Raw genomic sequence first — 24,769 nt, 5'->3', positions numbered from 1 at the left:
ACTGCCATTAGAAGAGCCAGGCCTGTTATCTGACCCAAGCCCCTTGGGCCCTTAGGCTGGGAGCTGGGCAGCCAGGGTGCTCCGCTGAGTGGGGCAAATGGAAAAACCTCCTGCCACCCAGGAGCAACTCCTCAAGCCGACTGAGGCGTGGCATTGATAAGTTCATCCTGATGATGGTATCCAATCCTGGGCTACAAGGGTGCTTGCTGGGAGTAAAATGACAAGGGGGTGTAAAGTGGTGGGGTGGAGTGGTGGGACTCAGGGCTCTGACAAACAGAAAGCCTTCCCATCATGGGGGATTTGGGTGGCTTTTAGCCTTACATGACTTGCAAACAGTCTTGGCTAATTAGATCTGGGCTGTAGCTGCAAAGCAGAACACAGATGGTTGGGGACAGCTTAGTCATTTTAGCTGAACATGAATTACAGACCAGTCAGCCTAACTTTGATACCTGGAAAGACACTGGAACAAATTATTAAACAATCAGTTTGTGAAGTCCTGGAGGACACTAGGGTTCTAAGGAATAGCCAGCATGGATCTGTCCCAAACAAATCTTGCCAAACCCACCTAATTTCCTTCTTTGACGGGGTTACTGGCCTAATAGATGGGGGGAAGCAGCAGATGTGATACATCTCTATTTTAGCAAGGCTTTTGACACAGTCCCACATGATATTCTCATAAACAAACTAGGGAAATGTGGTCTAGATGAAATTACTATAAAATGGGTGCACAACTAGTTGAGAGACTGCACTCAAAAGGTAGTTAGCAATGGTTTGCTGTCAAACTGGGAGGGTGTATCTCGTGGAGTCCCCCATGGGTCAGTCCTGGATCTGGTACTATTCTATATGTTCATTAATGACTTGGAGAATGGAGTGGAGAACATTTTTATAAAATTTGCATGTGACATCAAGCGGGGGGGATTGCAAGCATTTTGGAGGACAGGATTTAGGGTAACCGGATGTCCTGATAAAATCAGGACTGTCCCGGTATTTAACACTTTGTCCCGCGTCCCAATCAATGTATGATCAGGACACCATTTGTCCCGATATGCAGGTAAGGAGGCGAGTGGGAAGGAGGCGCTGCCCCTGTGGGTGCTCCGGGGCTGGAGCACACACAGGGAAAAATTGCAGCCAAGTTCCCCTCTCCTCGCCTCCTTCTTCCCCCGCCCCCCCAGCGCGCTGCATCCCCGCTCCTCCTCCCCTCCAGCGCTTCCCGCCACCTAACAGCTGTTTGGCGGCGCTTGGTGCTTTCCAGGAGGGAGGGGGAAGAGCGGGTGGGTACACAGCACGCTCAGGGGAGGAGGCGGAGAAGAGGCAGGGCAGGGGCGGGGACTTGGGGGAAGGGAGTGGAATAGGGAAGGAGTGAGGGCGGTGCAGGGGCAGGAAGAGGCAGAGGGCAAGCGAGCACCCACCCAGCAGAGGGGAAGTCGGCGCCATAGGGGTGAGTGGCGGGCGGGGGGGTGAAGAGGTGAGCGGCGGGTGGGCGAGCGAGCGGGTGGGGAGGTGAGTGGTGGGTGGGGGACTGAGGAGGGATGCAGCAAGCCAGCGGCAGGCCGGGGGATGAGGAAGGGCGCAGTGGAGGAGCCAAGCGGAGAGGGGTGGGACCTGGGGCAAAGTGTGGGAGGAGCCTGGGAGGAGTGGGGGTGGACTGTGGGCAGGGCTGATGGCACCCCAATATGTCCTGATATTTTAGTGTGGTGATCTGGTCACCCTAACAGGATTAGAATTCAAAATGACCTTGACAAACTGGAGAATTGGTCTTAAATGAACAAGATGAAATTCAATAAAGACAAGCACAAAGTACTTCATTTAAGAAGGAAAAAAATCAAATGCACAACTACAAAATGGGGAATAACTGGCTAGGATTTTAGTACTGCTGAAAAGGATGTAGGGGTTATAGTGGATCCACAAATTGAATACAAGTCATCAATGTGATGCAGTTTCAAAAAAGGTTAATATTCTGGGGTGTATTAGCAGGAGTGTCATATGTATGACAAAGGAGGTAATTGTCCTGCTCTAGTCAGCACTGGTGTGGCCTCAGCTGGAGTAGTGTATCCAGTTCTGTGCACCACACTTTAAGAAAGACATGGCAAATTGGAGACAGTCCAGAGGAGAGCAACAAAAACGATAAAAGGTTTAGAAAACATGACCTATAAGGAAAGATTTCAAAAACTGGCATGTTTAGTCTTAAGAAAAGAAGACTGAAGAAGGGAACCTGATAACAATCCTCAAATTTGTTAAGTGCTGCTGTAAAGAGGACAGTGAAAATTGTTCTCCATGTCCACTGAAGGTAGGACAAGAAATAATGGGCTTCATCTGCAGCAACGGAGGTTTAGGTTACATATTAGGAAAACCTTGCTAACTAGAAGGGTAATTAAGCTCTGGAATAGGCTTCCATGGGAGGTTGTGGAATCCCCATCATTGGAGGATTTTAAGAGAAGGTTGTACAAACACCTGTCAGGGATGGTCTAGGTTTACTTGGTCCTGTCTCAGCGCAAAGGGCTGGACTAGATAACCTCTCATGGTCCTTTCCAGGCCTACATTTCTATGATTCTGTGTGTAAGCAGATGGTGGGAAAATCCACAGACCTAAAGAGAAAAAAAAAAAATATATCACATGACAAGGAAAATATAGACTATACACAAGTGACAACAAGCAAGTGAATGAAATCCAAGTTACACACGAAACGGGCAGCCTCAGAAGTTGGGAAAGATACATTCACGTTACAACCAGGATTAAGAACGGGTTGGGGATGCGGGATCATGAATATTAGGGACAATAGCACCTTGGTATATAAACTAGAAGTCACAGTGGTTAGTGGGTGGCTGGGGGTATCTGTCCCAGCTCGTGCAGTTACCTTTACATGGCAAATATAAACCCCCATGCGGAGAGGTGAAGCAAGACCTTGGGGGTGGAAAAGGGGGAGAGGGCAGAAAAGTAGGTAAAAGCAAAGAGACAAGAGACAAAGAGGGCTCAGAGGAAACGCAGATGCAAAGGATCGAATCCTGCCCAGAGTTACGGCTGCTGACATCAGCAAGATTGTGCGATGGTAACTGGGGGCAGGATTTGATCCCAAACTGGACAAACAGAAAAGAGAGAGGGGGGAGAGGTAGTAGTGAAGTGGGGGCGGGGCAGCAAATTGTCCTTGTTTAGCTCACGGGAAGCACTCTGATACCATGGTGATGAGGGCCTGGGAAGTACCAGGAAAGACAAAGTCAGAGAAAGCCAAGGGAAGATATTCCTCAACAGAGCCAAATATGAGCATACGCAAGGGTGGAACACAATGAAGCTCAAGAGGAGAGAAATGGAGAGTGAATGGCTGAGCAAGAGGAGGAGAGAGACAGAGATGAGCCCTGCAGTGAAGGAAAAAGGCCAGGTGCCTGGGCTATGGCAGAGGATTTCCTATATCTGTCTGAAATGTTGAGTATGGTAGGAGTTGAGATAAGGAAAGCTACAGACACAGCTCTTTTTACACTAACCTCTACCCGCTTGGCGTAAGGAGGGAATTTCCCCCAGGGCCCTGTTATTGCACAATGGCCCATGCAGAGGGTTTTACAGCTTTCTCTGAAGCATCTAGTACAAAGACAATTTACCATTTGCACGGCAATTCACATATTCTTAACCTCCAGCAGAGGGCAACCATCTAGAGCTAGCAACTGCCCTCATATTCTACTAAATGCCAGTTCAGGTAAGGGTAACAGGTGCCCTGGGCCATAAGGTTCCACGTCCTCCTTTCCAAAGCAGCCGAGTCTGTCCAATACAAATAATATTCACATCCAAGCTAACATGATCCATTAAGATCGAGGCAAGGTTGAGAGTCCACACAGTAACTTAAGAGAAAAAACCATCACAGGGATGCTGAAATTATCCCCAAACCAAACATTAGAGAAAAAAATCCAGAAATTCAGAGTTCAGGTTACACTTAAAAGAAATCCAAGCACGTTCAAATAAGAAATGCACATTGAAGGCTCCCAGATAACCCTCCCTCTGTCCTGTAGCCATGCCAGGGAATCACAATACAATTGTGATTAAGACATTTTAGAATGTGTGGCTTCTGTGCATGGTTTTTTCCCTTGGTTTTTAAAGTTATTAAACATTGCAGACATAAACACTGAAGAAGAAACCCAAAGTGAAAGCTGCTACCTGATACTTCTAATGAAGATTTGTAACATTAACTTTCAATCATCTTTTAACTTTTAAGGCCAGATTCACCACTGACATCTGAGCAGTGCAAAGCAGCCCAAGCGAACTGGTGAATCTGGCCCCTCCTTTGCAGCTGAATGATTGGCTGAGAGGACTGCATTAATGAAACAGGCAAAATGTGAAGGGAGGGAAGGCCCCACTCCCTGAATCCCAATCTTTCTGTGCTGTGAGGGTTCCCCATGTGCCCCTGCCTCAGTCCCTCAAAGAGTGCTCCCTTGATGTACAGGGGAGCTAAAGCAGCAGTGGCACGGCAAGCCTCTCATGCACTGATCCCCAGGCTAACATGCAGCCATAGAACCTGTAAAGAGCAGGGACAGCTGGGCCAAGTAGTCTACCAATGAGAATTCTGGACATGTGTCCAATCTCCCTCCCACCACCAAGTCACTACAACCAACGGAATCGGACATATAACACAGCTGTAGAGGAAGAGTAATGATTGTTGAGTTATCTCTGATTTCACAATGTCCCCACTTAAGAACTATCTGAATTGCTGAGCTGAGCCTGTCTGTAGCCTATTAATCATAGCAATTAGATCCAACAATCATTAATAACTTCACTTAATTACAACCTAATTTCTTCAAATATAGTCTGTGCACAAGATTTCAATTAACTCTAACTATATGGAAAGTGAAGGGTCTGCATTATTCCCTTGTTAAGATCATTCTGGACAAAGAAAAGACTGGCAAATGTTAAATTTCTTCAGCGATCCAAATCCATTAATTTTGACTCAAGCTAATTGCAGGATTTACCACAAAATTCATTCTGGACTCAAAGGGCAAGCGCTGTAAGTTTGAGGCGACGCTGTAGTTGTCATGCATAACAAAGAGATTGAATCCCTGATTTACATGCAAAACAGAACTCATTCTTAACTCTGGAGTTGTGACCAACACCTCCATATTATCACATTGAGGGGCATCTCTCAGTTAACCCAGGCTCATGTCACTTTCACCTCACACTAGCACCAGGTCCAGCTGTTACAAGTTCACAGACACAGGTAGTGAACACACTTGCTTTAACTGCCACAGCTCATATTTCCTTCTCAACTTCAGGCTATAGGGAGCAGCCACCCTACTGTCTCTTTCCTTATTTGGAATGGGCCATCCTTGAACCCCCAGACATGCAAATTTTCCAGGGCTGCTTGCAGGCCACTGCCTGCTGCAATGTAACTGAGTGCTCGGCTGGCTAGGATTTATTTGATTATCCTTCACAAATGAAATCTGGAGCCTTCACCATTGGTCTCTTTCCATTGCCTCACACACTTGTCAGTTTCAGCAAGCTACCTGCCCAGGCACCCTGGTAAGGAAGCTTGCACTAGCATTAACAGGGAGCTTCGTTCCAGACACGATGCAGGGAGACTAGACGCAGGAACAAACCATCCCAATGTGCAGAAAGAATAGCAAATATGGCAGGCGACCAGCTTGGCTTAACAGTGAAATCTTTGGTGAGCTTAAACTCAAAAAGGAAGCTTACAAGAAGTAGAAATTTGGACAGATGACTAGGGAGAAGTATAAAAATATTGCTCAGGCATGCAGGAGTGTAATCAGGAAGGCCAAGGCACAATTGAAGTTGCAGCTAGCAAGGGATGTGACGGGTAGCAAGAAGGGTTTCTACAGGTATGTTAGCAACAAGAAGAAGGTCAGGGAAAGTGTGGGACCCTTACTGAATGGGGAGGCAACATAGGATGATGTGGAAAAAGTTGAAGTACTGAGTGCTTTTTTTGCCTCGATCTTCACAGACAAAGTCAGCTCCCAGACTGCAGCACTGAGCAACACAGTCTGGGGAGGAGGTGAGCAGCCCTCAGTGGTGAAAGAACAGGTTAAGGACTATTTAGAAAAGCTGGACATGCACAAGTCCATGGGTCCAGATCTAATGCATCCAAGGGTGCTGAGGGAGTTGGCTGATGTGATTGAAGAGCCATTGGCCATTATCTCTGAAAATTCGTGGCGATCGGGGGAGGCCCCGGACCACTGGAAAAAGGCAAATACAGTGCCCATATTTAAAAAAGGGAAGGAAGAGAACCCGGGGAACTACAGACCGGTCAGCCTCACTTCAGTCCCCGGCAAAATCATGGAGCAGGTCCTCAAGGAAGCACTTGGAGGAGAGGAAGGTGATCAGGAACAGTCAAAATGGATTCACTAAGGGATATCAAATCCCCCTCACCTCTTCTGCAGACTAAATAATCCCAGTTCCCTCAGCCTCTCCTCATAAATCACGTGCTCCAGACCCCTAATCATTTTTGTTGCCCTTCGCTGGACTCTTTCCAATTTTTCCACATCCTTTTTGTAGTGTGGGGCCCAAAACTGGACACAGTACTCCAGATGAGGCCTCACCAATGCTGAATAGAGGGGAATGATCACGTCCCTCGATCTGCTGGCAATGCCCCTACTTACACAGCCCAAAATACTGTTAGCCTTCTTGGCAACAAGGGCACACTGTTGACTCATATCCAGCTTCTCATCCACTGTAACCCCTAGGTCCTTTTCTGGAGAACTGATGCCTAGCCACTTGGTCCCTAGTCTGTAGCAGTGCATGGGATTCTTCTGTCCTAAGTGCAGGACTCTGCACTTGTCCATGTTGAACCTCATCAGGTTTCTTTTGGCCCAATCCTCTAATTTGTCTAGGTCCCTCTGTATCCTATACCTACCCTCCAGCGTATCTACCACTCCTCCCAGTTTAGTGTCATCTGCAAACTTGCTGAGGGTGCAATCCATGCCATCCTCCAGATCATTAATGAAGATATTGAACAAAACAGGCCCCAGGACCGACCCTTGGGGCATTCCGCTTGATACCAGCTGCCAACTAGACATGGAGCCATTGATCACTACCTGTTGAGCCCGATGATCTAGCCAGCTTTCTATGCACCTTAGAGTCCATTCATCCAGCGCATACTTCTTTAACTTGCCGGCAAGAATACTGTGGGAGACCGTACCAAAAGCTTTGCTAAAATCAAGGAATAACACGTCCACTGCTTTCCTCTCATCCACAGAGCCAGTTATCTCATCACAGAAGGCAATTAGGTTAGTCAGGCATGACTTGCCCTTGGTGAATCCATGCTGACTGTTCCTGATTACTTTCCTCTCCTTGAAGTGCTTCAAAATTGATATCTTGAGGACCTGCTTCAGGATTTTTCCAGGGACTGAGGTGAGGCTGACTGGCCTGAAATTCCCTGGATCCTCCTCCTTCACTTTTTTAAAGATGGGCACTACATTAGCCTTTTTCCAGTCATCCAGGACCTCCCCCAATCACCAGGAGTTTTCAAAGATAATGGCCAATGGCTCTGCAATCACATCAGCCAACTCCTCTAGCACCCTCGGATGCAGTGCATCCAGCCCCATGGACTTGTGCTTGTCCAGCTTTTCTAAATAGTCCACTTCTTTCTCCACCGAGGGCTGGTCACGTCCTCCCCACACTGTGCTGCCCAGTGCAGTATCTGGGAGCTTACCTTGTTCGTGAAAAAAGAGGCAAAAAAAGCATTGAGTACATTAGTTTTTTCTGCATCCTCTGTCACTAGGTTGCCTCCCCCATTCAGTAAGGGGCCCACACTTTCCCTGACCTTCTTCTTGTTGCTAACATACCTGTAGAAACCCTTCTTGTTACTCTTAACATCCCTTGCTAGCTGCAACTCCAATTGTGATTTGGCCTTCCTGATTTCACTCCTGCATGCCTGAGCAATATTTTTATACTCCTCCCTGGTCATTTGTCCAAGCTTCCATTTCTTGTGTTTAAGATCAGCAAGGATTTCACTGTTAAGCCAAGCTGGTCGCCTGCCATATTTACTATCCTTTCTACACATCGGGATGGTTTGCTCCTGTTACCTCAATAAAGGACAGTTACGTGTTCTGTAACTGGCATTCTTCGAGATGTGTTGCTCATGTCTATTCCACAGTAGGTGTATGTGCTCACCACGTGCGCTGGTGCCAGAAGTTTTTCCCTTAGCAGTACCCATAGGGAGAGTGCTGCTGCGACCCCTGGAGTGGCACCTCTATAGCACGCTATAAGGGGAGCCACGCGCTCCCCCCCCCACCGTTCCTTCTTGCCGGACCAACTCCGACAGAGGGGAAGGAGGGCAGGATGTGGAATAGACATGAGCAACACATCTCAAAGAACGCCAGTTACAGAACAGGTAACTGTCCTTTCTTCTTCGAGTGCTTGCTCGTGTATTCCACAGTAGATGATTGCAAGCTCTGTCTAATGGAGGTGGATAGAAGTTCACAGATTCCCTGGCTGAAGCACAGCCCTACCGAAACCAGCGTCATCCCTGGCATGGGAAACAATCACATAGTGTGACGGGAACGTGTGTACGGAGGACCAGGTAGCAGCTCTACAGATGTCCTGGACAGGGCCATGGGCCATGAAGGCAGCCGACGAGGCCTGGGCCCTTGTCGAGTGCACCCTCACGATAGGTGGTGAGGGAACCCCTGCTAGGTCATAGCATGTGTGGATGCACGATGTAATCCACCGGGAAAGCCTCTGGGTGGAGATCGGTTGACGCCTCATGTGCTCGGCTGAAGCAACAAAGAGTTGCGAGGACCCGCGGAACGGCTTAGTCCGATCCAGATAGAACGCGAGCGCCCTGAGCACATCGAGCATATGGAGACAGCGTTCCTCATTAGAGGCATGAAGTTTGGGGCAGAGGACAGGCAGGAAGATGTCCTGGCCCATGTGAAAGGCGGAGACCACCTTAGGGAGGAATGCAGGGTGGTGGCGGGGCTACACTTTGTCCTTGTGAAAGACCGTGTGAGGGGGGTCGTCGCAGGTCAGGGCCCTGAGCTCCGAGACCCGCCGGGCTGACATGATAGCCATGAGGAAGGCTACCTTCCATGAAAGGTGAGACCATGAGCATGCGGCCAGGGGTTCGAACGGGGGCCCCATTAGACGGGATAACACCAAGTTTAGATCCCACTGAGGAACCTGGGTTCTAGCATAAGGAAAGGACCACTCAAATCCTTTGAGGAAATGCCCGGTTATGGCGTGGGAGAAAACCAAGCAGCCCTGGACCTGCGGGTGGAACGCCGAAATAGCTGCCAGGTGCACCCTGACGGAGGAAGGCGCCAGGTCCTGAGTTCTAAGGTGAAGGAGGTACTCAAGGATAAGTGGGAGCGGGGCAGCCATGGTGGAAGTACCCAGCTCTCCCGCCCACCTGGAGAACTGGGACCACTTCGCTAGGTAGGCTTGGTGCATGGATGGCTTCCTACTTTCTAGGAGGACACGCCTGACCCCTTCAGAACACCTTGCCTCCACATCTAGCCATTGAGCAGCCATGCTGTCAAATGGAGGGCGGGCAGGTTGGGGTGGAGGAGGCGGCCCTGGTCCTGGGAGAGTAGGTCCGGGTGGAGCGGCAATGGCCACAGAGGGGCCACCAGCAAGCCCAGGAGGGTCCCATACCAATGTTGCCGGGACCAGGCTGGGGCGATCAGGAGGACGTGTGCCTTGTCCATTTTTGCTTTCTCCAGGACCTTGACGATGAGGGGAAATGGGGGAAAGACGTAAAGGAATTGACCCGAACATGACAGGAGGACAGGAGGAAGGCATCTCAGATCGCGTTCCTCCCCACCTCCCCTCTGGAACAGAACCTGGGGCAACGGCGGTTCTGTCGGGTCGCAAACAGGTCTACTTGGGGAGTGCCCCATGCTCAGAAGAGCTAGTGAGTGACCTCCGAGTGGAGTGACCACTCGTGTTGGGAGGAGAAAACCGTGCTCAAGCGATCGGCCTGTGTGTTGTTGATGGAAAGCCTTCAGGGAGATGTTGTGGGCTATACAGAACTCCCAGAGGCTGAGGGCTTCCCGGCAGAGAGCCAAGGACCTCGTCCCGCCTTCCTTGTTGATGTAAAACATCGCAGCGGTGTTGTCCATGAGCACTCTGACCACCTTGCCGCGTAGCTGTGAGCTGAACGCCACACAGGCTTAGCATATTGCCCTGAGTTCCCTGACGTTTATGTGAAGGGACAGCTCCGCAGCTGACCACATTCCTTGGGTCTGTGAGTTCCCTATGTGGGCCCCCCAGCCCAAGTCCGACATGTCAGACACTAGGTCTAGTGACGGGGTCGGGTCCTGGAAGGGAATTCCCTGGAGCATATTGGCCGGGCAGGACCACCACTGTAGCGTGGCGATCACTGGCACTGGGACCGATAGGACCTTATCAAGTTTGTCCCGGGCCTAGGAGAACTCTGAGGCCAGCCAGAGTTGGAGGGGCCTCATCCGAAATCTGGCATGGCGGACCACGTTCGTGTATGCTGCCAAGTGGCCTAGAAGCCACAGCATGCCCTGGCCGTGGTGACGGGGAACTCCGTGACCGAGGCTATAAGCCCCTTCAGAGTCTGGAACCTGCCCAGGGGAAGGGAGGCTGTGGCCTTGGAGGCATCCAGGAGAGCGCCTATGAATTCTATGCGCTGCACCGGAACCAATGTCGACTTGGTCTTGTTCACTAAGAGGCCTAGGTTGGCACATGTAGCCAAGAGCAGGTCCACGTAGTTCTGTACCTGGGGCCATGAGCTGCCCTTGAGCACCAGTCATCAAGATAGGGAAATATCTGTACTCCTCAGCGTCTGAGATAGGCCGTTACTACCCTGGGGGTGGTGGACAGGCCAAATGGGAGGACCGTAAATTGCTAGTGGTCCTGTCCCACTGGGAAACGGAGGAAGCGTCTGTGCCCCTCGAATATATGGACATGGAAGTATGTGTCCTGAAGATCCAGGGCCGTGTACCAATCGCCAGGGTCCAGAGAGGGTATGATACATGCCAGAGAGACCATGCGGAACCGGCATTTCGCCATGAACCGATTGAGGTCTCGCAGATCTAGGATGGGCCTGAGCCCCCCTTTTGCCTTGGGGATCAGGAAGTAACGGGAGTAAAACCCTTTCCCCCGGAACTCCCACAGAACCTTTTTCACAGTTCCCAAGCTGAGGAGCCGACCCACTTCCTGCTGTAGCAGGGGTAGATGCGACAGGTCCCCCCTGCCGTCCAAGGGAGGGGGGTGGGAGGGTGGGGATGAGACAAATTGTAATGTGTAACCCTGGGAAATGGTGTTGAGGACCCATTGGTCCGACGTCATTTGGGACCATTCCACAAGGAACACAGACAAGGGGTTGCTGAAGGCAAACTTTATTGGTAGGAGGGTACTCTCGGGGACCACTCGGGTCCCCTTCTGCAACCAGTCAAAACCGCCTCTTGCCCTGCTGCTTGCCCCTGGAGGGCCCAAGCTGCGGGGCAGAGCGAGACTGCCTCTGAGGTTGCCTCTTTTGGGTTTTGGACCTCTTGTAGGTGGGTTCGTATCTCGGCTGGGGTGCCGGGATGGAGGTTTGCGGCTTAGGTTTTTCCTTGGGCGGAACGTAGAGCCCGAGGGTATGAAGGGTAGTACGTGAGTCCTTCATGCCATGGAGCCTCACGTCTGTTCTGTGAACAGGTCCTTGCCATCAAAGGGAAGATCCTGCATCACAGATTGTGCCTCCACAGAGAGCCCTGATGGCAGAAGCCACAATGCCCTGCGCATAGACACGGCTGAGGCCATGGACCAAGCAGCCATATCAGCTGCATCCGCTGCCGCCTGCAGAGCAGCCTTTGCGGTGGCAGTGGCCTCCTCCACCAGCGCCTTAAAATCCTTCCTTTCGCGCTCCGGAAGGAAGGGCTCTAATTTTGGCAGCGACCCCCACAAGTTAAACTCACAGCGACTGAGGAGGGCCTGGTGGTTGGCCACCCGGAGCTGGAAGCTGGCCGACGAATAAAGCTTCCTGCCAAACGAGTCCAGTCTTTTAGAGTCTTTATTTTTAGGTGTGGGTCCTGGTTGACCCTGTCTTTCTCTATGATTGACAGACTCCACTACTAGGGAGTTGGGGGCCAGGTGGGTATAGAGGTATTCGTGCCCTTTTGTGGGCACGAAATATTTGTGCTCTGCCTTTTTCGATATCGGCACAAGGGAGGCCGGCGTTCGCCAGAGGGCATTGGAGATGTTAGCCACCTCTTCGTGCAGCGGGAGGGCCACTCTGCCAGGTACCGAGGACAAGAGCACATTGAACAGCGAGTCTGAGGGTCCCTCCATCTCCTCAGCTTGGAGTTGGAGACTGGATGCTACTCGCTTCAGTAGCTCCTGATGAACCCTGAAGTCCTCTTGCGGTGCGGAGGGGAGTAGGGCTGCAATCTTATCATCCGGTGCAGGGAAGGGGGCCGGTACGGGGCTCTGCATGTCGACCGGTGCCACGGAATCCACCCCTTGGTTGGACTCCTCATGCAGTGCTGAGGAACCATGACCTGCCGATCTATCCCTTGGAGGTCTTGATAGTGCGGCTGAGGGAGCCTCCGATGCCCTGCTATTGACCGAGGGTCTGGCTGGGCGTGCACGGGGGATCAGGGGGTCCACTGGAACCACTGGCCTTGCCATGGGGGCCCTTGCCATTGACTCTGCTGTGGCACTGGCGACATCAGCTGGTCAGGTTGGCCTGGCTGGGTTGTAGGGGGCCGCGTGTGGGTCGAGGTTGGTGTTACCAATGACCTATCGGTACCGTGGGAGCAGTATGAGCGGTGGTACCGAGAACGACATCCATGGGACCAGGACTCTGACGTCAAGGAATGGTGCCACCTCAAGCTGCTGCTCCTCGAGACGCTGCAACGCAGATCCACGTTGACGCAGAGCTGGTGATCCTCGCCGGGAGTCATGGACATGGTGCCTCGAGGTGAGACAGCTGGAGTGTGACCAGCGACAGCGCCCATGTTGGGAGTGGCTTCGGTAGCTCTGCCAAGAATGGGAGCATCTACGGCATCCGTGCCTGTCCCGCCGATACTCTCTACTCGGCATGGAGCAGTGCCTGGAGCTCCACTCCAACGGCACCCGACCAGACAACCTGGTGGGTGATGAAAGCAGAGGCCAGAAACTGTGTCCTGACAGGACACTGAGCGGCGAGCGGGCCCGAGAGCGGTCCCCTGACCGGGATCTGTGTCGGGTCGGCGTCGACTGTCAAGAGTCCAGCAGTGGCTTGCCTCTAGAGCGGGGTCCAGGGGCTGGCGGTGCCCCGGGCAGCTACAGAGTCATAACGTCCTTGGCCGCCTGCAGGGCCTCTGGCGTCGAAGGCATCTGGACATTCGGAGAGGCCTGAGTCAACGCAACCGGGCTGCTCCGCTCGACCTGAGTCGGAGCTCTAGAGCCCCGGGGGGAACTGGGGCAGCCCGACGCGGGTCTAGACTCACCCCCTGTTTTCTCTCGACGCTTCTGAGAAGACAGAGCCTTTCTCTGCTTCTTAGACAGGAAGCGGTGCAGGCCACTGGAAGGTGAAGACGAAGTGCCCGGTGCCGATTCTGCTCAGCGTACGAGGTTGGAGCTAGTGCCAATTCCATGAGAAGGGCCTGAAGTCTAATGTCTCTCTCTTTTTTCGTCCTGAGTTTAAAGGATCTGCAGATCTTACAGCAGTCGCTGATGTGAGATTCACCCAGGCAGCGGAGACAGTCGGTGTGTGGCTCACTTCTGGGCATCGAATGCCTGCAAGACTTGCAAGATTTAAACCCTGGGGCCCGGGGCATGCCCCGGCCCGAACACTAACTAATAACTAAACTGGAACTTTTATTGAACTAACTAACACAGGTACTACTAATGATGAAACGAGGTCTAGGACAAGCTGCAGCAAAGCTGGAGCAGGTAGTTCCAATGCACCGTCACTGGCGGCAAGAAGGAACTGAGGGTGGGGGGGAGCGCATGGCTCCCCTTATAGCGTGCTATAGAGGCACCACTCCAGGGGTCGCAGCAGCGCTCCCCCTACGGGTACTGCTAAGGGAAAAACTTCCGGCACCGGTGCACTTGGCGAGCACACACACCTACTGTGGAATACACATGAGCAAGCACTCGAAGAAGAAGGATTCTTTGAAATACAGCCAGGGGATGGAGCTAGGCTGTTCTCAGTGTTGGCAGATGACAGAACAAGAAAGAATGGTCTCAAGTTGCAGTGGGGGAGGTCTAGGTTGGATATTACAAAACACTATTTCACTCGGAGGGTGGTGAAGCACTGGGTGGTTACCTAGGGAGGTGGTGGAATCTCCATCCTTAGAGGTTTTTAAGGCCCAGCTTGACAAAGCCCTGGCTGGGATGATTTAGTTGGTGTTGGTCCTGCTTTGACCAGGGGGTTGGACTAGATGACCTCCTGAGGTCTCTTCCAACCCTTGTATTCTAGTCTATGATTCTATTCTACTCAGAGTGCTGGAGATTTCAACTGACACCACCAGGGGACTACAGTGATGAAGCATAAGCTGCTAGCAGCCCATTGGCATTGCCAGGGCACTGCTGTGAGGAAGCTCACACAACGTCTCAGCTATCCCTGGATAATAAAAGCATGCAGACAGCATTGATGACAATGAGCTCTCTTTTTCTCTGCAGTGTAGTGACAACACTGAGAAGAGGGGACATAGGGCAACACAAAATATTTTGCTGAACCAAAAGACTTCCTTAGAAATCTTAGCCATGGCTTAATTAGCTTTCCCTGTGCACTCATCTGAGAGGGAGAAGTCTCATTATCTGCCCTGTGCTGCCTACATCTCAGCACTTTAAGGAACCCTTTCTGGCTGGTTTCAGACTTATTTATAGGCACCAATCCTCTGTGAACTCTGAGGAGAGATTAAGCCCAACCCCTTCAAAGGATTTAGACAATCTTGAGGTTTCTTGCCACCTTGCCAAGTTAGGAGAAAGGGAAACCAGCTTATTGGGGGGCAGAATTAAAGTTACACAGGCTACCTTAATTCTGACCGAGCCTAACTTTGGAGAACTTGGACTCCACAGCCTCAATGACATCCTTTTCCAGAGTATTTTGGGTATGTGTTTTAAAGGGAATTTCTAAGATTTGCTCATTTTTTAAAAGAAAACTAAAAAACCCAAAGAAATTCCATGTGCCTCTATTTACTAGATTGCAATAGACGGCTGAAGCTCAGGATTCCTGGGTCCTGTTTTGGGCAGGTGATGGTCTAGCTAGGACTGAGCATTGGGGCTATTTGTTTAGATCAGTGGTTCTTAACCTGGGATGCACTCACCCCCTGGGGATGCGAGATCCCCTTTCTGGGGGTGCGAGACATGCCAGATTTTTTTAGAAGGTAAATCATCAAAAACACAAATTAAACACAGGCACATATGTATTCATGTATTCTTAATGTTATTGTGAAATTAAAATAAATATATAATTCTCTTTCATTCTATAGTTATGATATAGCTAGGTTTAAAGAACTGACTTGCTTCAATGGTTTTTGATAAGGGGTGCGAGAACATATTTTGAGAACCAAAGGGGTGCAGGCTGCAGTAAAGGTTAAGAACCACTCGTGTAGATGATATTTTGAAAAAATACAGCATTCAATTTAGACTGTTTTCAGAGGCGGACTGCAGTAACCCGGCAACAGCACCAAAGGTAACACCTCTCCCTGCACTTGGGAAAAGTGTCCTGTCAGATTTAATGACCACCCACGATTAGGACTTTGGTTCTATGTCTCATCTGACAGAGGGCAGCTCTAGCCACAGTGGCCCCTGGCACTCTGCTGGGGCACCGACTCAACACTGACTCAGAGGGTTAGAGTCCAATTCAGTTCCCACCTACCCAACACCACGGGCCATATCCTGGAACAATTGAACGACTCCTGAGAACTTTTAGAAGCCACGCCCTTCTTCCCACACATGCTGGCACCAGGCAACACGTTCTTACCAGAATCTGGTCCCAAGAATCGGCCTTCAAACCTGCTTCAGGAAATAGCCCATGGCCATAGCCTGAGACCGTCTCCCAGCAGGCTTTCAACCTGGCTCCCATCCTCAGCCTCCTGCTGCATGGACACAAGTCACACTCCTCTCCACCTTTGGGGAGGTTATATTCTTTCACTAACTTATTCAGGGGCAGCTTAGCCCAGGAGTCACCTGTCTGGCCAGCCAGCATCTCGGCAGAAGCGGGGGAAAGACAGCCTTAATCTCTACCAGAGTCATCGTGAACCAGAGGGAAGCAGGTGAAGAGAGTAGTGGGCATGGGGATCCCAAAGCCAGAATCTGGCCTCTGACAGCCCCTTCTCCCCCCGCCCCAAATTTACTGCTCCTGCAAACTGTGCTCATTTCTCAGCCTTTCATGGAGCTCAGCAGTTGCTCCCTGGGCAGAAGGCCTCACAGCTGCAACTAATGGTATGTTTTGACATCTCTGAAATACTCCAGCACTTCATTTCAGCCGCAGGGAATAAGGAAGAAGGAGGGACATGATGGGTGGGAAGCCAAGCCAGAGATGACAGGGGGGAGGGGTTGCAGCAAGAGCAACGAGCACAACAGAAACAAATGTGCCAGGGATGCAGGGTTTGGCTGAAAGAGAGGAAAGGGCCGGAGGCAGGGAGCTAGGACCCTAATGGCACATAGGACACTAACTCTACTCTTGCAGATTAAACACACTACCAATAATCCACAACTTGTGCAACGCAGCTCCATCTGACTTGGATGAGATCATGGACCCTGGAAACCAGAGCCACGTGGCTGCTGCACTAATTACCAGAGTGAATCTTCTTCCCAGCAGAAACAGCGCGACCTGGAACAGCCGCCAGCCCTGATTCTAACACCCAGCCTGGCAGGGGAATGGAGGAAGGGAGGGTGCTAGAAACACCCCTCCAAGCCTGCACCCCTCCATCTCTGCAATGATTCAGAGTTTCTCTCTCAGAAGCACAGTAGGAATGGAGTGGGAGGGGGGCTGAGGAAGGTAATTAACAAGCATCTTCCCATTGTTAAAACAGTATCTCCGGTCCCAGGGGGCCAGCCACAGCCACAGCCCAGGCCTTCAGCAGAGAAGCAAACAAAGTATCCTGGCCACCAGCTGAGCAGATGACTGCTGCCATCTGTCACACCAGCAGCATGAGGGAGAAGAGCAGGAAAGAGCATTCTGAAGGCTCTGGCTCCTGTCAGCCTCTCACGCTGGGGTTAAGATGTTTCTTGTGCACTCAAGGGGCCTGCGGCGGGCAGGAAGGGCTGGGGGAAAGTCACCAGATCTGCAGACTGAGTCTGGTTTCTCTCTGTATTTGCAGCAGGAGTGAATCAGAAAGGACACTGGCAAAGCTACCCATGGAGATGCCTCTCCCCCACTCTCCCCACCACAGTCAGTGGAGCCAGGCCTCCAAACTAGCTCCCTTCACACCCGCACCCAGCCCACAGATCAGGTGTTCCAAGCCCATCCACCCCCACCCTCCCGCACATGCCCCCGACTGCAGCCTGTGGACCAGAAGTTCCAAGCTACTCCCATACGCACACACACACCCCAATCACAGCCCGTGGGCCAGGAGTTCCACGCTACCCCCACGAACACACAAACACCCCACTCCAACTGCAGCCTGTGTGCCAGGGGTTCCAAATTCCCCCCGCACGTGCACACACACACACCCCTGATTGCAGCCTATGGGCCAGGGTTTCCAAGCCTTCCACCCACCCACACGTGACCACAGCCCATGGGCCAGGTGTTCTGAGTGCCCGCCTCCGTCCCCGCACAACAGACAGCTACAGCCCATGGGCCAGGTGTTCCAAGCCCCGCACAACACACGACCACAGCCCATGGGCCAGGCATTCCAAGCCCGCTGCACGCATGCACGCGCACACACACACACACACACACACACCCCTGACTGCAGCCCATGGGCCAGGGTTTCCAAGCCCTCCACGCATGCCCGCACACACACACACCGTGGGCCAGGGGTTCCAAGTCTCTCTCACATACACACATGTCCCTGACTGCAGTCCATGGGCAAGGGCTTCTCCACACATACACAACCACAGCCCGTGGGTCAGGGTTTCATCCCCTGCTGGTGGATGTCCCCATAGCCAATAGCCTTAAAGCTAAATTGCTAGACCCTCCTGGACATGAAACAGTGGATCCCTGCTGGTAAAGTCCCTGGACACAGATCAGAATGTGCCTTGGTTCAGCCTATGGATGTAGGTCATGGGGGTAGAAAAGTTAGGGGAGCTCTGGCTCCAGAACCTAACCTGAGCCAAAGAGCTTGGGTTCATGGGGGTTGGGGGGGTAATTGTTTTCTCTTTTCAGCTGTCACTATAGTCATTATTGTTGCTGTGAGTGAGTGATTCACACCAGTGTATGAAAAGCCTGTGACTCACTGTACTGGATTCAGTGGGTGGGCTGCATTGACTCAACCACTCGGGGGGAGGAGGGGGAGAAGAGGGGCCGCAAAGTCACAATCAATGGAAGAATTTTATTCACATTGAATAAGAACTGACACTTGCCCACAGTCTCTGCTGTGCAGGGTTCGATCCACAACTCCTAATGTGTGCCTTCCTTCACAGGCAGCAGAGAGGGGGCCGACAGACAGGAAGCAAGACAGCAGGCAGCAGAAACCCATCTACACTACACACAATAGCAGACTCCAGCTCTTGCTTTTAATAGTGCCTGGCCAGGACATAATACAGTTTGGTCTCATGTGTGTGGGGACAGGACCCAAAGCACATTATAACCAATTGCTGGATTGTGCTGCAGCCCAGACCTTCACTAGGGTTGGAGTCCGATTCCTTAATGACAAGTTTCAGAGTAACAGCCGTGTTAGTCTGTATCCGCAAAAAGATATGCATCCGAAGAAGTGGGCTGTAGTCCACGAAAGCTTATGCTCTAATAAATTTGTTAGTCTCTAAGGTGCCACAAGTACTCCTGTTCTTCTTTTTGCGATTCCTTAATGTGGAGCATGCTCAGGGCAGAAGAAGAAGAAACCCACCAGTGACAGAAGCAGGGTGCTCAGAGTGAGTCCATCACTCTAATCCATACAGTACGGGATGTAAAGAGCCATGGGGAATGTACAACACCCCCCAACATGGAAACAGAAAGAGGCCAGCTTGGAGATGGTGGTAACTGGCATAGCTCTCTCTTCCTCTGGGGAGAGGGTGCAGAGACCAGAGGCAATCACACTCCCCGGGACAGGCCCTACTGTCAGCTCCTTCTGGAGGCCTCCCGCAAGCCATGCATAGTTCTCCCTCTGGCCAGGGGAAAAGCAAACTGGCCAAGGAACTTTGTATTCATCTCCTGGGCACCGCTGGCAGGGAGGCCACCTTGCACAGCATCCATGTGGCCAGAAGGCACTATGAGAACTACTGGAGGACTGCAGGTAGCTGGCCTGAAGCTACAGCTGGTTAGGGCAAGATGATGGGTAGCAGATCTAGACTGCCCTGGCACAGAGCAGCTACTCTGCAACAGCAACTCTACAGAAAGGATTTTAGGAAGAGGCAGTGGAAGGGAATGTCTCTAAAAGAAGCTACACTTTGGATTCTGTTAAGGAGAATCATTACTCAGCTGGCAGCCCATATTCCAAGGATTCAAGAGCCGTAATGCTCCAGAGCTTGCCAAAGATGACTCCTGATGGCAAGGCTGCAATGTCATGTCCCACCCTACAGACAGCACCTTTGGCAGCACAATGCCTCTTTAACCCCATGCTGGAACAATGGTCAGTACCAGCTCAGAGAGTGTCATCCACTTCCTACAGCATCAAGGGTGGAGCTGTCCTATGTTCACACTGACTAGGCCTAACTTGCTCCTGTTTGTGAATTAGGAGATCACAGCCCCAGGTGGCATGGTGCAACTTGGAAAGTAACATAGGCCAAGATCTTACAAACCACAATATCCAAGTCCTACAAGTCGAGTCCATTCAGCATCTTGCAGAAAGGAAAGAATTGGCTTCCCTATCAGTGAATGCTGCAGTTGAGCCAGATCACAGCACTTTAAGGCAGGGACAACATTTGCCAGACACGCACTTGGTGTAATGCTCAAGAGCCAAGAGAGCTGCAGAAGCAAGACAAATAACACAGTGCTACAACTCGGGGGCCAATCATTCATCACTCTTCAATCAATGCATCTTGCGTGGCCCCAGGCAGAGCTCCACTTGTTAGCTGCAGTTGGACCCAGCCTCGCTCAGACCAAACAGAAATGCAAACTCATTTGGCAAGGCAGCAATGTGTACGGTTATTATAGGGCCATCGCTCCAAGGACATGCAGGTGGAGCAGGGACGGAGGTGGCATGGCATAAAGACATGCATTTTATAGGGGGGAAATTAGGGAGACAAGCTTTCTAAAGGAAAGGAGATACGGTACATTACAGAGGCCTCAGGTGTGGGGCAGAACCAAGACTTGTTTGAGCAAGCCCAGCAGGCTAGCCAACTGATGGGCAATGGACATGACCCTGGACAGCTGTGGCCTGAGTGGGCTTTCAAAACACCTTTGCAAGGGGGAACAATGTTTCCAAGGGCCCCCACAGGGAGAAGGGGAACCCAAATGGGAGCAGCAGTCGTGGGTCACAAGAACACGCAGCCACACACTAGCAGGGAACTGAGCTGAGTGGCAGAGCTAGAAAACAAGGAAGCTGTGGAGTATAGAGCTGCATCACTAATGAAGGGTCAGGCTAGTGGAGAGAGAGAATCAGTGTGCCAATAGAGTCCGGAGCTGCTTCACTGACATGCATCCAAGCCAGAGGAGTAGAGGGGCTGTGCACCAGGAGGGGCCGGAGCTGTACCCTATGGAGCGGCCAAGCCAGAACAGTAAGGGGTGTTGGGGGGCTGCACTAATAGGGCACAGAGCCAGGTCACTAAAGGGCAGCCAAGAGAGAAGAGCAAGGGGAGTATGGCACAATCCCACTTTGAGCCTAGAGCAGGGGTGCTGGAACTAGGGGCACTGCGGCAGCACTCCCTGGCTTGAAGGGGTTTCCATCACATACAACAGGTTTTTACAGTTTTGTTCAATGACTCTCAGCATCTCCCGCTATAAAAACTGGTCCAACACCACTGGACCAGAGGCACCAATGGGTCAAATCTAAGCCTTCAGCATATTAAGACCAACAGCCTCACAAAAGACCCTCACTGACCCCCACCATATAAACAATGAGGATTACTTTGCATGGCACTTGGCCCAAGAGAAGTGAGTGGAAGCCTCATTTCTGCAGCCCCAATGAATGGGGTCCACAAACATGTGAATGAAACCTGAGGAGTTCAGTATCAATGAAGCAGGAGCTAGAACACTCTGCCTGCGTGGAAGGGAAAGCTACCAGCATTGCTCTGATGGAAACAGCCTCAAACTGCCTTAATAAAAAACAAGCCAAGGCAGGATAAATCCAACAACACAGAGCTCACCACTTCCCCCATCACCAGCCTCCTTCAGCTTGCAGTCCCAATGAATGGCATCTTGCCCCTCTCCTTCTCCTGAGCCTCTGCTCACTTAGTCAAAGCTCATCTTAAGGAATGAAAGGATCCACCTTAAAGTAACTGAATAGCCTCAGAATGCACAAAGGCTACCTTAATAAAAACTTTCTTGAGCCAGAGCTTCTCCTGTGCACAGCAAAGCCCCAAAGGTGCAGAGAATTCTCCTGTGAAGAAGTTCCTCTTCCAACTTCAAAGCCACCTAAGTGCAGTGTAAATCCCCTGAGGTGGAATGTGGAGAGTTGGGGGGAGAGAGGAGAGAGAAAATACACACACACACACACACACACACACACACACACACACACACACACACACTAGTGTGCAGAAGATCCATCAGAGAGGAGAGTTGTAAGTGACAACATGGTACTTTGCTTTAGACCAGGCTCCCGTCCCTCTGCTTGTAGTTCCTCGGCATGGTTTGTGTTAGACAGCAACATACAGACCCAGAGCACTGCCATAAGGAGAGAGAACACAAAGCCTTGCAAAATTTTCAGCAGAGACTAAATCTCTTCCTGAGATAAAAGCAAAGAGGCATGCACAGTCTAGAGTGGATTTTTTTAAAGTATATATATATATATTTAAAAAGGGTGTGGGGTAGTTGGAAAGCAGAAAGCCAGCCATTCCCCCCCCCAACAGGTAGCAGCACTCGCCGGAGTCTGGCTCCAGTCTAAGGTTCCCTGTGCTAGGTAGGAATGCAAGATGCCAAAAAAAAAACACACAACATTATCTACTTTTAGAAAGCTACTGAGAAACACCAGCCCTACAAACAGCAAGCAAAAGCAAGAGCTTACCTTGTATTAAATGCATGGCTCCTGCACTTAAGCTGGGAGAGGTTATGATACTATTCCAGAGACATTATTTGTAATATGAAGAGAAAAGAAGACAGAGGAGGGGGGAAGAGAGGAGGAGAGGGGAGGGAGAGACACAAGAAGAGGAGCGGGAGAAGGAGAGAATGAAAAAGAGGAATGAGGAGGAAGGGGGGGATAAAAGAATTAATTTTTTTTAAAGGGGGAAAAATAGAGACAGTTAAAATCTGTCTCCTGCCCACACAGTGGAAAAGAAATTTCTGACAATCAGAAAGAGAACTCACACACATACCAGAGGGGGCAGACGGGGAATAACAAAGGAGAAATAGCGAGTGGAGCTAAATCAAACCAGAAAAAGAAATGTCCAGGCATATCAAACACACACATACATACACAGAGAGAGGAGAGAAAGAGTGGGGAAAGGCTTGGCCCATTTTGCATAATTAGAGAAGTAAACAGCCACGTGCCTGGGAATTCAGGTCAGCCCGGCTGTTAAGAGTTCAGCACCCTGTAACTTACTCCTTAGCTATAGTTGACAAAAAACAAACAATTGTAATCATCCAAAACCACGTCTACCTCCCATTTCTGCACAGAGGAACCAATACACCGCACATGCTCCAGTCTCGCTCTGCCACTTCTGGCTGGGATTTGTGACAGGCTTCTGAGACGTTGATCAGGGCACTGCCGGGAGGAAGTTCTCCAGGATGGGGGAGTGGGGATGGGCAAAGGAGATCACACATGGCTGCCAAAATGCTCATGTCATTAAATTCTCTTTACAGGCTGGAGCTCCTTGCAGTCCAGTTACCTAATGGTTTTTAATGTGGTTTTCAAAGGTACTAAAAATCCACAGCACTGGACACCTCTGTAAATCCAGCCAGTAGAGTCACATGTTAAGTGCCACATCATAAATCAGAGAAGCATAATCCCATTCAAATGGCCCACACTTCCCACCCCTCACATGTCTACACCACGTTCTTTAACGAGAATCCTACTTGGTGATCATTTCCACCTCAACCAACAGCTGAAGCATGGCTCCAAACCACAAGACAGAAGGTGGGGAGAATAAAGAGGTCTGTTTTTTGGGTCAACCAATGAGATCAGCAATGGGGATGGAGGACACCAGTGATGGTTTTGCTTTTGCAGTCAGGAATGATCCACATTCCATGCTTCAACAGCCTGGAGTCCAAGAGAAGGAGATAGGGTTGAATAAAAGACTACAGTTTGAGTTCAGCCCTAATTAACAATAAGGAGTTATAAGACAAATTAATTAAATGGACTCTTGTGTAAAAGACTCCTCGAACCTGGGAAATATTCACCCCCAATTTCAGCAGAATCTAGAAAGAAAAAAGTATCGAAGGGTCTATGTGAAGCATTCGAGATTGGACTCCGTGTCATTCCATTAGGCATTCCCACGTGGGACAGGCAGACATACCAAGGGAGGTGCGTAAGAAAGAAGCTAAGGGTTATTCCTGGTCTTTTCTCCTCTTTGCTAAAATAAACAATCCTGAAATATCTGAATGTCTGTACAAACAGCATTCCTCTTCTCCTCCCAGGAGATCAAGCACCAATCCACGCTTAGGGTTCATTAGGGAGAAACATGGAATAATCTGCAAAAAGAAGAACAGGAGTACTTGTGGCACCTTAGAGACTAACAAATTTATTAGAGCATAAGCTTTCGTGGACTACAGCCCACTTCTTTCGTGGGCTGTAGTCCACGAAAGCTTACGCTCTAATAAATTTGTTAGTCTCTAAGGTGCCACAAGTACTCCTGTTCTTCTTTTTGCGGATACAGATTAACACGGCTGCTACTCTGAAACATGGAATAATCTATGGTTAAATAAACATGAGACAGAATTCTTCCCTTAGCTCCAGGAAAGGGTGGCCTTCCCCGGTCATGGGCTACTGATGGAACAGCATGAGGATGCTCGGAACTGAGCAACTATAACACATGGTTTCCCCTGCTCCATCCTTGCCACCCAGCCATCTGGACAAAGGCGGATTTAAGGTATATATTTTTCAAGGGCACAACGCCCAGAATGAAGTTTCCATATTAAAAGTTTCCAACTAGAAGTCTAGGCTTGATGCTGTGACTGCATGTAACTGCAATCAATGGTCCATGCTGTGAGGTAGGTCATCAGCAGCTACAGCTGTTAGCAACAATTTTCTGAATGCTGTCACTCAAAGTGAGGGCAGAGAACGGAGGAGACGATAGTACCCATTAAAGTGACTTTGATGGGTGGACTCAGTCCCACATGCTCTGTTAAGTAGAACCTTCATTATGTCCCCTTCAGTGGCACCAAGAGACAGCCCTGTTTACCCAGGGAGTGAGGGAAGAAAAGTCACCAACAGAGAGTCAACTGGTATCCTGCTTGAGTTGTGCCAGATACATCATGAGGAATTTCAGTCCGGTTCCTAGCAAAAAGGGGTTTCATCTCTCAAAAACCACTGCTAGGTGCTGCCAACTAAGCCAAAGAGGCCAAGGACTTGATGCGCATGGTGGCTGAATTCCCTTCTCCCAGTACAGAGGTGCACTGAGCGGGCTCCTTGTGGCTGCCCGCCCCATGGGTCCTAGAGAGCTCGGCCATAGAGCTGTCAAACCAGCAGCTTTC

Source organism: Malaclemys terrapin, chromosome 8 (genome assembly GCF_027887155.1).
Source record: "Malaclemys terrapin pileata isolate rMalTer1 chromosome 8, rMalTer1.hap1, whole genome shotgun sequence".
NCBI classification, from domain to species: domain Eukaryota; kingdom Metazoa; phylum Chordata; order Testudines; family Emydidae; genus Malaclemys; species Malaclemys terrapin.
This window is presented reverse-complemented; position numbering follows the sequence as displayed.